Raw genomic sequence first — 14,039 nt, forward strand, 5'->3', positions numbered from 1 at the left:
TGCAAGGCAAACGATAACTTAATATATGTTATAAAACTGAAATGATTATTTCAAGATAATAATAAAAATCTATTGTATTCAGTAGGGCTAGATTTAAAAACTTTTGTTCATAAAATGCTGATCTGATCAATATACATACTGATTAAATTGTATTAATTATAACACCTTTTAATCATTACTTGATTTCAAATCAATAATTATTTCTACGAGTACTTGAAAGTAAAACAGCTATTTTTAAACAAGCGAGCTTGTCTAGTGGTTAGAGTGTGGTACTTCAGTCCCGAGATCAAATCCTGTAATATCACTAATGAATTTTATCTAAGTGATAATGCGCAAACTCTAGGCCTACCCTGAAGTAATGTGAAAACAATCCAGGGCTCGTGCCTAGCGTCCTAGGACAATAATAATTAATGTAGCTGTTAACTGTTCCATGGCTGTAACAGTTTTATCGACCTAAAAAATTGTACAAGTATTAACACATGATTACACTACAATCAAAGAAGTTCATCGTCAAAAAACAACCACTTGTAAAAAAATGTAACTGTAAATCACGCACGATATTTCGTCATGTCACAGCACCCTTCAAACCTGTAATCAACTTTTAATATTCATTAACTCCAGCTTATCAAAGGACTTTTACGAGGTGGGCTCGGTTTAGTAGCTGTGTTTATGATAGCCGGATGACAAGAGTGGCAGCCTCTGCGGTTTTCCTGTGTCAACATTGGCCGTGATACGTGCCACTACAACCAACTTGGCTCAAATTAAAAACCGTGAGATAAAACTGATGTAATCAACCTCTCTGGACCTTTATGACGTGTCGTTTGGAATTTTATTTACATAATTTATTCTAAGTGGACTACAGCAGTGGACTGTAACATTATTTTATCGTTGAGGAATATCACAGAATTATTTTATGGTGCTGATTAGTAGTTATAGCATGGACTTAAGGACCGTGTTAATAGGTTACTTGCTTACTGATAATTAAGTATTCATTTTACTCATAAAGCGTTTTGTTTCAATATTGTTTAAACAAAGTAAATCAGACCATCCGTGCACAACGGTTTGACTCAACAAGCGTAAAAAAAAGGACCTATTTAATTGAAAATCTGACATTTAAACTTGTTTGTGGGTTACAATTGTATAATGTCTCTTTAGGCACTTTTATTTATATGTTGGGATCATTTAACGTACAAATTTATGTCCGAAAATTTATTTTAAAAATTTAAAACACGTCTAAAATCCAAGATATTAAAAAACAAATTAAGTAGGGCGTTTTTTGAAGCTGAAGGAGCGCAACTTTCGAAAAACCCTCGAAATATCTTGTAGAAAATGTTATTCCCGACTATACAAATTCTTTCAAATCTTTGCTTACCGTTTTCGAGCTATAGCCGATAAAAAAACGTGTTTCCTAAAAAAATTGGGATTTAAGGAAAATCTTTTTGGGGTGGTTGTAATTTGGAAATGTATTTTTTTTTTCTGAGTGGTTTAGATGGACCTCCACAAAGGATTTCAGACCCCTAGCTATTCTAGAAGTGGGTAAATATTTGTATACCTAATCAGTGAGTCAGTGAGTTACACAAGCAGCTGTATATCCCGTTAAAGTATGTGCACGGGTAGTCTGATTATCCCTGTATATTTATAGCGAATAAAACTACTGTATTAGGCAATTATGAGATCAGCATGGCACAGTGATATGGTAGTATACAATACTAGAAACTATAATTCAATACAAAATGACATCCCACAAAACCTACAGTATTCAGTACAATACAATAATAGAGTATGGAATAGTATAGAAGAGATCATGTAATACAGTTGAATGAGACTCAATATCGTGCTAAACAGTACAGAGCAGTCCATTATAATACACTACATTGTAATGCAATATCTGTTTAAAATATACCAACATAAAATTAACCACTATTTACATGAAAAACGAAACAATTCAAATAAAGAAATACTCTACAAGGATATTACAAATACATTTTAAGTTAACACATTGTATTCATTATAGTTTTATTTTATCATTTAGGAACTTTTCTCCGTAAAATGTGGTTTCTACGGATTTAAATTGCCATAGTTGCTCTACGGATTTAAAAATAACCACTCCGTGCTTCTGATAAAATATACAACGATAGCTAAACTCGCTGGAATGGCTTTCTTGACAAATCGCTCCAACGACGACTTACAAAATGGATGTCCAGTTGATGTAACCTTCATGAAATATTCCGTACGACCAGGCGGACATTGATTCTCCCCAAGTGCTCGCTTTGGAACTGTTGGACTTGTACCTTCTTTAATATTGCAATAACACTTTCAAAAGTGTCCCTGCCAGTGGCATCAATTTATAATTTTGGGATAAAATTTTAGTGTAGAATAATTGTTAATATGCAATGTATGTTACGTTAACTAAATGATAAAATTACAAGAATGCCAGAAAATTAACTTCGTAGATTAAAAATTAAAGTTTTACCCAAAGTTGCGAACACGTATAAACAAATCTCCAGGATTGCTAGTAAATATATTGATTTGTCAAACAGGGCTTTGAGTATTTCATTTAGCATCGTTAAGTATGATTGAACAAATCTTAGCTTTTGTAAAGGATTTGGTAGGTTAAATTTATCTCTCAAATTCCAGACTATTTGATTTTGTGTCTCGTTCGGTTGCACGGCGGGCCGCAAAACCATTACAGCAATATCGTGGGTTCCCGTAGCGGTGGAGTACCTAAATGTGTTTTGGTACTGTTAATTTTTACCTAAGGCTGTTTTTTTTAAACTAGCCATTTCAGATCAGTACTTACAATTGAAAATATTAATTTAACAGCATTGTTTACTTACTTACATCATTGTTGTTTTACTTAACAACACAGGTAACGGACCAATTAGGTTCAATGATTAAGAGAAAATAAGTAAAATTGTAATGATTTAAACTTCAACTAATCAGCTGTTCAGGCCAATTTAATTGTTGAGTGATGAGTGGTGCAATTAGTGTTTGGCACAATGATTCGTTGTATCACTGTCAGTGGCAATGAGAGGTTATAAACGAAAACATAACCTCTCTTAGAAGTTATGAGAAGTGATTGTTAGTAATTTTACAACTGTCTGTCGTAGGTAAAGTAGCGTACGCAACTCGCGAGAATAGTCCTGACGCGATATAAGTTACTGAATTGCATACGCCCTTGCTTTTCTGGATGGCCTACAGTCCAACCAAAAATCTGGGCCCATGTGGTAAGGCGAATTTAAGGTAAATTAGTCCAATAAAAATTACCAAGTTATAGTAAACACTTAGTGTTCAAGTTATTTTAAAACATCAAACAAAAAGAATAAAAATTCATCATTTTCTAATCATTTAAAATAATAAAAATAGGTAAACGCGTACGAAAGAAAAGAGTTACACACTCTGTGTAAATAGGTAAAAGTATGCTCTACAGGTTAGGAATTTTATTATTTTCTGCTTTAACAGAGGCAAAATAAATATTTTTGTTTTATTGACAGATAAAGCTCACGCCATGGTTTTATCCAGCTTTGACATGCAAGCTAGGAACATTACAATGAGTGTGAATATTTCCACCTTTAATCAATAGTCTTACTTATGGTTGACTTATTTAACTTAAATTGTTAACGTTTGCGATTTACTAGCATAACATATAACAACACATTTAGACATGGTTCCGGTATCCTTACTGTTTGAACGATAAATACAAAGAAAACACAACGCTTTACTATCATCCTATACCAAATATCTGACGCTCTATTTTGACAGAACAATAAGTCAGTGTGTAGATGTCATTTTATCTTGAAAATCATCTCTCGATATTTCTTGTTTATCTATACATTTTATGCGCTTATATTTTACATTTTAGTAATGGATTATAATTTTCGTGGCGATTCTCTTAAAGAATAACGACTTGTTCCGTTCTAAGTGTGGATAGTTCATACATATCCTTATTTGTTATACTAAAAGTAAAAAACTATAATGTACAGGTTATCTTACTACAAAGATGTTGTAATAGAAAACTGTGGGTTTTTTTTTCTGGCAAAATATTCAAATTTTCCAACACAGTTTTGTCATTAATGGACCAATCAGCAATGTTAAACATAGGAGAATATAAAGAACCAAAACATTAATAATAAATTAATTGACTTCTTTTGACAATATATATTTACCTATCTTAGTATTATCGGTCTTTTTGCTTCTGATATATATATTTTCATTCATACCCATTTAGTTGTAGAGCACATTCAAACATTCACTCTAATGAACATTTTAAGCAATACAACACAATTTCGCTATGAACTAATCAATATTATATTCTTCTGTTCTCTCTGACCAATTAGGTTCAAATATTAGCAGTGTGGAGTGTTTTGAGCAATGTCCCACTTTTTGGTTAGGTTAGGTGTTTAGTAACGCCATAAAGGTCCATTTCCTATCCTGCGACTGTTACGACTCTAGTCGCGCGGCTCCAGCCGCGTGGCTAAAAAAATTGACTGCTTTAATGCAAAGTGAATGCAACCGTTTCCTATCGAGCGTTTACAGCCGCGCGGCTGTAACGAATTTATAGTTTATACATACGAATTTTGAGGTGTGTACCTTCATAGATGATTCAAAGTTGATGGAACTGGTTTGTCGCCCCCCATACGTTCACCCGCAGTACTTGAAGAAGATGTCTCTGAATAAGAATACTCTGAAACCCCTATTTTCACTGTACCATGAACAATGGATTAGGTTGTTCATTGTTTTTTACCATGCACATTAATAATTCCTTTTCCTCCTTTTCTCCAAGTAATATATTCGCTGCCAACTGTGCTTATTCCATGACGGTCAGTAGTGCAATTTCACTAGTCACTAGTCGTGGGAGTCGTAGGAGTCGCGGCATAGGAATTGAGACAAGCGTCTCCAGCCGTACGGCTCTAGACGCGCGGCTAGAGTCAGGAAATGGACCTTTTAAGTTTGCTAACATTATTCACAATTACCTTTACCAAATGCAAATCAAGGATGTGTATCAAGAAAATTATTTAGCTTAGCAATCAGGGAAATGGAAACATATTAATTAAGTAATCTGAGATAACAGTACATGCTAAAAGCTAATTTATGAGGAGTTCTTTGGGGAAGCTTGATACTATAATTTACACTATTTTTAGGATATAATTACTGTTACATATTTTACAGTAATAGAACAACTATATTTATTTTCATTTTTTACTGCAAAATGAGGTTGAAATACGAAGTTGATATTGGGACAAAAAAGAACTAATATTAAATATACCTGTCGGTTCGTGAAAACTTGAGCAATATCTCTTGTATCAATGTAACTTTTCCTATTGTGTTTTGAGTGTATTAATCTAACCTACTAACCAAAGTTTACTTTGTTTAATACTTTTTAATTGCAATTATCATATGAAGAAGGTATTTTAGGCCAAATATGAATGGAGATTAATGTACTTGTTAAAAAATGCTATTTAAATAGGGAATAAATGTGATGTATTGTAGAGTAAATCCAATCAGGCAAGTGTAATCGCTTAGTCAACAGGTTCCCTATGGTAGGGGTATATTGTTACATATTTCAGAATATACGGGTATTTATCAGAAATTACATTTTTTGTCTCTAGGGGCCTAAGTGAGGGAAGGTAGATTTTATAATGTGACTAAGCTTTAAGTGGTTGGAGGTAGATTTGATAAAAAGAGTGGCGGTGCATAAGTGATGTCTCTTGTAGCGAGGCATCAGCGAGCGCTGAGCGGATTAGGCAACTTATACGGGAGGAGATTAAACATGAAATATAAACGGATTAAAAATTTGTATATTTTGAAAAGAGCTCACACACTTAAAAGGCATTTAGAACTTGATTTATTCAACTATAATGTGTAATATGGTGGATGGTGTTTTGATTTCTAATATACTTATTGTAGATTACTTGCACCGACAAATAAAATGCTCTATTTAAATATTTTCCTCTGTAATAATGTAAAATTAACATAAGATGGTTATGGTGACTGTAGTATGGTCGGAAATGCTGTAAAATATATCAAAAGTAATTACAAATAAGTCCAGTACATATACACCCCTTAGGCCTATATGAACAATATAGATATATACTAAAATGTTATGGCAACTGTCATATGGAAATGCTATACAATAAGAGTAATTTAAGTCTAGTATATATACCACACATCCAAATCCATAAGCTTACTGCGATTAAGCTTGTTCAGATCTAAAAGGTAAATGACCATACCAAATTAAACTAAATAACATTTAAGAAAATTAAATATTTTACTGTAAAATACCACTTTTCCCCTTATATCTCCTACTGTTCTAAAACTCTCACTCCGGTTTTTAAAATTATCTTTACATTAAAACTACTTTTAAGAAAATAATGGTATACAGACATTTATTTGTAAAACGTTTTGCCAGTAATCTTGCATACATTAATGTAATGTTCCATATAGACCAGTTAGTTATGAAAACTTTAATTATTATCTTTTGTATGTATAGTAAAAAAACATGAAATTTTAAATAATTTGTCGATTGGCATTTTTTGCGTTATTCAATGTACGGAAATTAAATATAAATACATCTAATAATACTAAAACATATATTTATAATCATACTGTTAACTCTAAAGACAATAAAGGTAAATACTTGCAAGGTAAATACATATTTATATGATCCACTTATATCTTTTATCTTTTTAACTTCCTGTGAGTTATCAGTATAGAGTGTGAACATCTGTTTCAAGTGCTTTTAGATTTATTTTTAAAGCATATACTGAATCCCATTATATGTTTATTATCCTCATATTTCCCATTAATCCGGGGAAATAGGGTTGAAACGGCATGTCCTATATGTAATAGCTATTTACCTTACAAGTGTAGTAAGAGCGTTTTTACATCACGCAGGTGAAGGTTGTGCAACGAGCGGAAGCGAGTTGCATAATTTACCTAAGTGATGTAAACACGCTCTTGCGTAACGTGTAACGTACAAGATTTTACCTGACCCGACAATATACAGGAGGTTACGAACAATATTAATCATTATCCATTTCACTCATCTTCTAACAGTAACGTTCATTCACAAACAAAAGCTAGGTTAGGAAAATTCTTCAAAACATAACAATAAAATTCAAGAGCGCAGCTGATTTCTAGCGTTGAACGTCGTTGGCTCCATAGAGTCCATTAAGTTAATCACTCAATGCTATTTAAATGGGTTTCATTACATCACCGAGTGAGTTTTTAATACTTTACATCACTCGAGAAGTAAGGAAGTTATATACATCACGCTTGGGATAGGGAAGTTTAACATGGCGGGTTAGGTAAAATAAGTTAAATATACCGAGTTTTATTCTCACAGATATTTTAAAGAAATAAAATTCAAAATCTAATTGGTTCAGACAATATTTATAAACAAAACACATAGATTACCTGCAACATAGTTTACATATAGACCATAGGTGGTAATATGTAGCTAACATAAAAGTTACTCAAAGCTAATAAAACAACGTGTTTATTTCGACCTTATGTGTAAAAAAAAACCAACCTAAATATGCTAAACCACACATACTGTCCTTTTAAATTTGTAAAGCATATAAGACCTTAAACTACTTCAATAAAGGAGAAGTCGTCCCTTGTCGAACTACAAGTATGCCTTTAACGAAGTTATTAAGTTTATTGGGTGCCATTCTTCCCCTTGAGAAATTTCACCTCTTCAGAAGCAAAGTTACACCTTATTTGAGTATAATTTTAAAGTATACAATATTAGTTTTCTCGGATATCTAAATTAATAATTTATTTGATTTTATTTAGCATAAAATTCCTTTTCCCTTTATTGATGTTCAATTTCCCATAGACATAAGAATATTAAAAGCACATTTTAGGCCTATAAAATTTTAGTTAACAAAACCTTGGATGGACTTTTAGATATTCGTGAGGAAAAATCCAAATCAATATATTTCAAGCATACATTTCAAAATACAATACTATATAAGCAATGAATATTTTACAATAGGAGATGCAGATCCATATTGTTTTACCCGTTTTAAAAATTAATTTCCATCAGGAAATTAATTTTTTTAACGGGTTAGACAATCTGGATGCGTTAAACAATTTCTAAAATTCTGTTGCAATATTTTACGTTTTTTTATTTGTGATATTTGTTTAGTAGATTTGTTTGTCTACTAAAAATCCATTGTTGTTAAGCATTCAGCGTTATAGTGTTTTATTTTCACCTCCAAAGACCACCAAAAATGCCTATACAAACCTAAAATAAAATTGCTCAACATAATTGAGAGCAACAAAACAACCGAGGAAACATGTACTGTTTAGTTTCAAAACTAGTTGTACTTGTTTTCCGATATTTATCTTTTATTAGGTCTTCTAAAAACATAAAATTAATTTTGAAATCAGTCTAGTAGTAAACAATTTATAAAAATCTTAATTTGAAGAGGTCTGTTTATATAAGTTACTATACAAAAATTTTCCACTACCCTTATAAATTTTCAAGAGCAAGGGGATCTGCAAGCTGAGAGCTGATAAATTAAAAGCACGCCCCTTCAGACCTCCAACTAATTACATTTACACCAAATATTTGCGCTCGATTTAATTAAAGCTAGTTTATATGCACACTATCTAACCCCTTTCACGTGAAAAACCTAGATATTTAGGGCAAGGCTAGCCTTATGTCGCATTTGTCTTTATGTAATATTTATATCTTTATATCAAACGTTTATTAACCTTTAAATCTATTTTGTGTTGCATTGTGTTTTAATGGAATGCGTGGAATGCATGAATTGTAATAAAAAATAAATCCCAATAGTAAAAAAAATATCGTAGCAATTAATAACATAGACTTATTGCTAAAATAAAGCAGGGTTTACGGGTTATTGATTTAATGCTGTATACTTAATCATGATGATTCATATGCAGCAAATCTACCCAAAGCTAGTTTTTCATATCGCGATTTTAATGGTGATCAAATGACTATTTTTTCTTTTATTTGCTGTGAGTAAAGATTACTTTAGCTGTTGAACATCCTTGTATGCAATTTAGATCCTTTAGCTTTTCACTCTTCACTGTATTCATATGAATATTTTTTCAATGGCTTTAAGAATTTCCCGCTTTAACAATAATTGAAAAATCTAGTCTTGTATCACTGTTGGTGTGTTGGCCTAAAATGTCATGTCAAAGAATGATTCCCAATCGGCTTTGTCGTGTTTCGACCAGGGGAAAATATATCTTATTACCAGCCTGTGATTTATAGTTAACCTATGTAAAGACAATAAAAATAAAATAATACTTCTGTAATCGATTAAAAGAGGCGAAACACAAATATGGCGAAGACCGATGACAGCTGAAGAGCTGAAATAAGAAATATTTTATGATTTTCAGTCCAGCTTTCTGGGGAGTTTAACTGTTTAACTTTTGGCTTAAGATGTTTATGGAATATTGTTTGTATATTATATGTTTGGCATCTTAAGTATACTTGGGCAGACTAGTCTCTGTTACTTTTATTATAATAACATAAGTTACAAAGCTACCTTTTGTGGATGACTTACACTTCTTTAATGCCCCGTAAGAATTACGTTTAAAAGCTACCCTCCCTCAGACCAATATCTTCTACGAGATTAAATTAGATATTTTACCACATAATTACTTAAAAATACTTAAATGTTATTTTCTTAGAAAGCTAGAATGTTAACGTAATTCTTCACAATATTACTTACGGTAACACTTATACATGAGATGCTAAATATCCTTGGCACAATACTCAAAGATTTTTATACCTCAACCTGCTTTTCTAGTCTGGCCATGAAAAGCGTCGTTTGGATTTTGTGTAACAGCTGTCGTGGGTAGGAAGTAGGAAGTAACATGTTTTACAGTTTAGTAGCCAAAAGTCCTTTGTTTAGTATCACCAGTGACCTATAAATATCTTAGAGACTTTTAATGCTACAGATAAACTTAAATTCGGAAAAAATTTATTAAAATGTATTTAGTTAACATTTTACCCAAAGTTTTTTTTTAAAATATAATAAAATCTTATTTCGTACACTACAAAGGGTGTAATGGATGTGATTTTCGAAACTTGTATTTTAGATTTCCAATTAAAGTCTTCAGACGAAGAGCCGTCGATGTAACAGTAATTTGTGAAGTTGGAAAGTCACGTTTAGGCTAATTAAATTTCCGACAAACGTTTGTGGTAAAACTTCATTCAATCTCAAATTGTAGTTAGGGCATTGTTTCTAATTGCTCATGTGTAGATGTTTATTTAATAAATCTTATTTAGATTACTACATTTTAACCTGATTTTTAGCAATTATTGAGTGTGATACACTAAAAAATATTTACAATTCTATAAATATTACAGTTAGACTATGATGAGGAACTAGCTTTTTTAATTTGGGACCATTTAATCATACGATCCCTTTTTAATTATAGCTTTTTTTAGGGAATACAGTATTTAAATTGTAAAATATTTGTCTATGTTTTTTTTTATTATATTAAATTTAAATCACACTTTTCATGACGATAGCTTGTGGAAAGACGACGTTTACTGCTCTTGTATTATTTAAACACAAAAAAAAACCTTACACTAGGTTTGTTTATAATTTGTATATTTTATATTTTAACTCTGTATCCTCAGTTTATTCACAATATAATCCTTTTAGTTCTAAATGCATTGACTTTTCAGTTTTCTTTTAAAGCTGGAAGATTCAGTCTGTTCCCATGAGAGGTGATTTTAGAATATCACAAGAAAGTAGAAGCCTCCTCCTTCCTATTGCCACTCCACTTAAGGAAAATTGAAAGAGTGATCAGTGAATTCTAAAAGATACCTCCGTAGAAATCTTGATTTCATGTTCATTAAGAGTAACTGGATAGTTCCTATATCAACTTGTAATGCCATTTTCGCCGTTGTATATGGTTCAATGAATTTTTCATTATTTTTAATATTAACTATATGAGTACCAAAAAGTAATTACAATTTTTATCAATTCATAAACATGTAAATATACTTATTTTGTTCGTCTTGGATGATACACAAAGATTATGAGTGTTGATTTGGCCCATTATAAATCCTGATCTTTTTTAACACATTTGTTTTGTTTTTTTATAAGTGTGTGTTCTCAGCACAGTAAATAAGTACATGAAGCAACTCAGTAAAATATCAGTTGTCGTAACATAACCAATATACAAATTTTCAAGTCGTTTAAAAGCTCTTCTACAAACTCCATACGAAATTCATTAGTGCTTGTACAAAATATGTACATACTTTTCAAAGACTCGAGTAACACTTGTCCCTAAGTGCAGCCTAGACACAGATTTCCCTATTTCAAACTCCATTTTGTTGTTCAATGGATATAAAATGGTGACACTACCTTTGGAAGGGATGTTGAAATATTAAACAGGCCGCAACTCAAAGGGGAACTCTCTACAGGAACTATGTACTTCCTGTTCTGAAAAATACATTTCATGTAGGTTAAACAGCGTTCTCCCTTAGAGGCAAATTGAGGACTTATTTTGCAAAACTATCAAATAAACAATTGAATAACACTATGACCACAACACTATTCGAGTAAAAGTTGGATTATTGTTATATAAAATGATTTTGTTTACCGTAAGGGTTAGTAGTCCAGGCGCTGAGGGGGTTTGAGCATGCATAAAAGTGTAACGAAATTTGACTTTTGATTGTTGCTATGGGTACCTAGTAGATGAAGAAAATCGATGTTGTCGCATTTCTAGGTGGTTAATAACATGGGGGGGAGGGGGTGAAGTTGGGGGGCCGCCCGGGGGGCCGCCGCGCACAAAATAGTTTATATCTCAAGAACCAAAAGTCATATGAATACGTTAGACATGTCAAACTGTGCAGAAAAATGCATTCTACAAAGAGATTATGTAGTAGTTTCACGGAAATTGACAAGAAGTTACTAAAATTATATTTTTTAAATTTACGATAAGTATAATCAGGAGTATAATGGTTTTTGTTGTTGTTTAGAACCACTAATTTTTTTATTGACAACTTTTGAGAGTAGTACACAATAGGTAAATAGTATTTCTGTATAATGAAACTATTGCGGTACATAACTTAACAGCTATACAATCCTCAGATCCAATAAACATAACACAAACAAAGGCGCAAAACGTGTCGCGGTCATTGTTCCTGCTGCCGTAACTATTAATGGCGAGTACAGTTCAAGCTGATACTTATATTATACTTTTAGAAAGATGGAGATTCTGAAGATTCATTTTCATATATATAAAATAGTATTGAGTGACTATTATGTAGCGACAAATATAGTTTGTAAAAGAAGAGAGTTCAAAATAAATTTTGGTGGTTGAACGTTTCCATCACCTGACCAGGGGCCCTATTTTTGAAATGGTTGACTGTTGAGTTGAGTGTCGAGTCATTCTATTTCCAATCGTTTCGTATTTTTGAAACGGTTGACGGTGGACTTATACAACCAAAACTACTCAACACCTATCAAGCTGTTGAGTGGAGGTTGACTGCACTTTCTTCTTCCTCTCTTTCGGCAAAAAATTACTCTTTTTGAGACGACGCCATATTGTTTTGTTATTGCTTTAATTTACTAATTGCGATTTAGAGGTTATGTATTTGTTGTCAATGTATTAGCACCCAATTATGCGATTGTTTTCTGTAGAATAATCGCATTTTAATTTTATTTACTGTGTCAATACTAGACTATTTAATCAAGGGTTTTATTCTTGATGGAATGTTTGAAATAGACTAGGCATACTAATTGAACTTATTATAAGATAATTATTGTTATTAGACCTATGATTTAAGGTATTAAAGATTGTGGTAGAGAACAATATTGTTGTTGGAAGAACAATATCATAGTTTGTTTCAATACCATTCACCTAATAAAGGGATCAAATTAATTTAAGTTACAATATGCTTTCAGTGCAATGGCAAATAGCCGCTTTAACCTAAATAAAAAACAATTAAAAATAACATAAAACAAACCGATGAAGGAAACTAAAATAAGGTGATGTGTTCCGAAATAGAGACGAAGAAAGCAAATAATGTATTTAGGATGAGTGTAGGACCTAAAGTAAAGTGCAGCCTATGCCTAAACTTATAATTAGCTACACCCAAAAACAAACATCCATAGTAAATTTTATTTTTTATACTTCAGTTTATTACTTTATTTAGTTTACTTTAGTTAATTACTTAAGTTAAGGTACTTTGCAATCACTAAGATCTAAGATTAAGCAAGACATAACCTCAATCTCAATCTCTCAAGAACGGAGTTGACAGTTTACCTCAGTGTCTCCAAATATGGCACTTGGCAGATTGAGTTGAGATTAGCTGCCAGATTTTAGAGTAAGAAGAGGTTAAATCGAAGTTCGCAAGAACTCTGCATTGTGATTGGTTCAAAATGACGTCATCTGAATTTTTGACGGTCGTATGCTCTACATTTCCACCACGAGTCTCTCAACTAGTGATTCCCAACTCGCTTCCCAACTGTTGGGTTTCAAAAATACCAAATCATGTTGTTGGTTGAGTTGAGTGCTGACGATTGACTCAACTGTCAACCATTTCAAAAATAGGGCCCCAGGCAGCACAATTGGTGCAACAGCTGTTTCGGCGATCGCGTAAAGGTAGTGTAAACGATACGAGTAGAAAATGATAAATACAAGCCTTGGCGAGTGCCTTAAAAACTTCTCTGAGTGTCGTTAACACTATTTACGCGAGTTGTGTGCACTAATTAACCTGCGACAGTATTTTAATTACCAAAAACCACTACTCAAAACTTAAAAAGAGAGGTTATTTTTTCTTTACCCCTCATTGTCTCTGACAGTAATGCAACGAATCATCGCACCAATCGTTAACAATTAAATTTGCCTGAACAGCTGATTAGTTGAAGTTCGAAGCATTATAATTTTACTTCTTCTCTCTCAATCCTTGACCCTATCTGGGTACCAGTGGTGGTTATATTTTGGTCCTTTTGTAGTGGTAACACATATTTTACCAGAGAACAGTTACATGCCCGTATAAGTAAATATGTACTATATATTATGTTTCAGTGATA

The 14,039-nt window shown here is 32.3% G+C and overlaps 1 protein-coding gene across 1 annotated transcript in view; it reads left to right on the top strand.

The window, feature by feature from the left end:
* Nucleotides 1-14,039, top strand: part of LOC128988442 (potassium voltage-gated channel protein Shaw-like) — a 363,678-nt gene that overhangs the window by 219,113 nt on the left and 130,526 nt on the right. The gene's annotated exons all lie outside the window — the stretch shown is intronic.

This window comes from Macrosteles quadrilineatus, unplaced genomic scaffold (assembly GCF_028750875.1).
Source record: "Macrosteles quadrilineatus isolate MER2022 unplaced genomic scaffold, UCM_ALF_1.0 Scaffold_3__2_contigs__length_128488019, whole genome shotgun sequence".
Taxonomy (NCBI): domain Eukaryota; kingdom Metazoa; phylum Arthropoda; class Insecta; order Hemiptera; family Cicadellidae; genus Macrosteles; species Macrosteles quadrilineatus.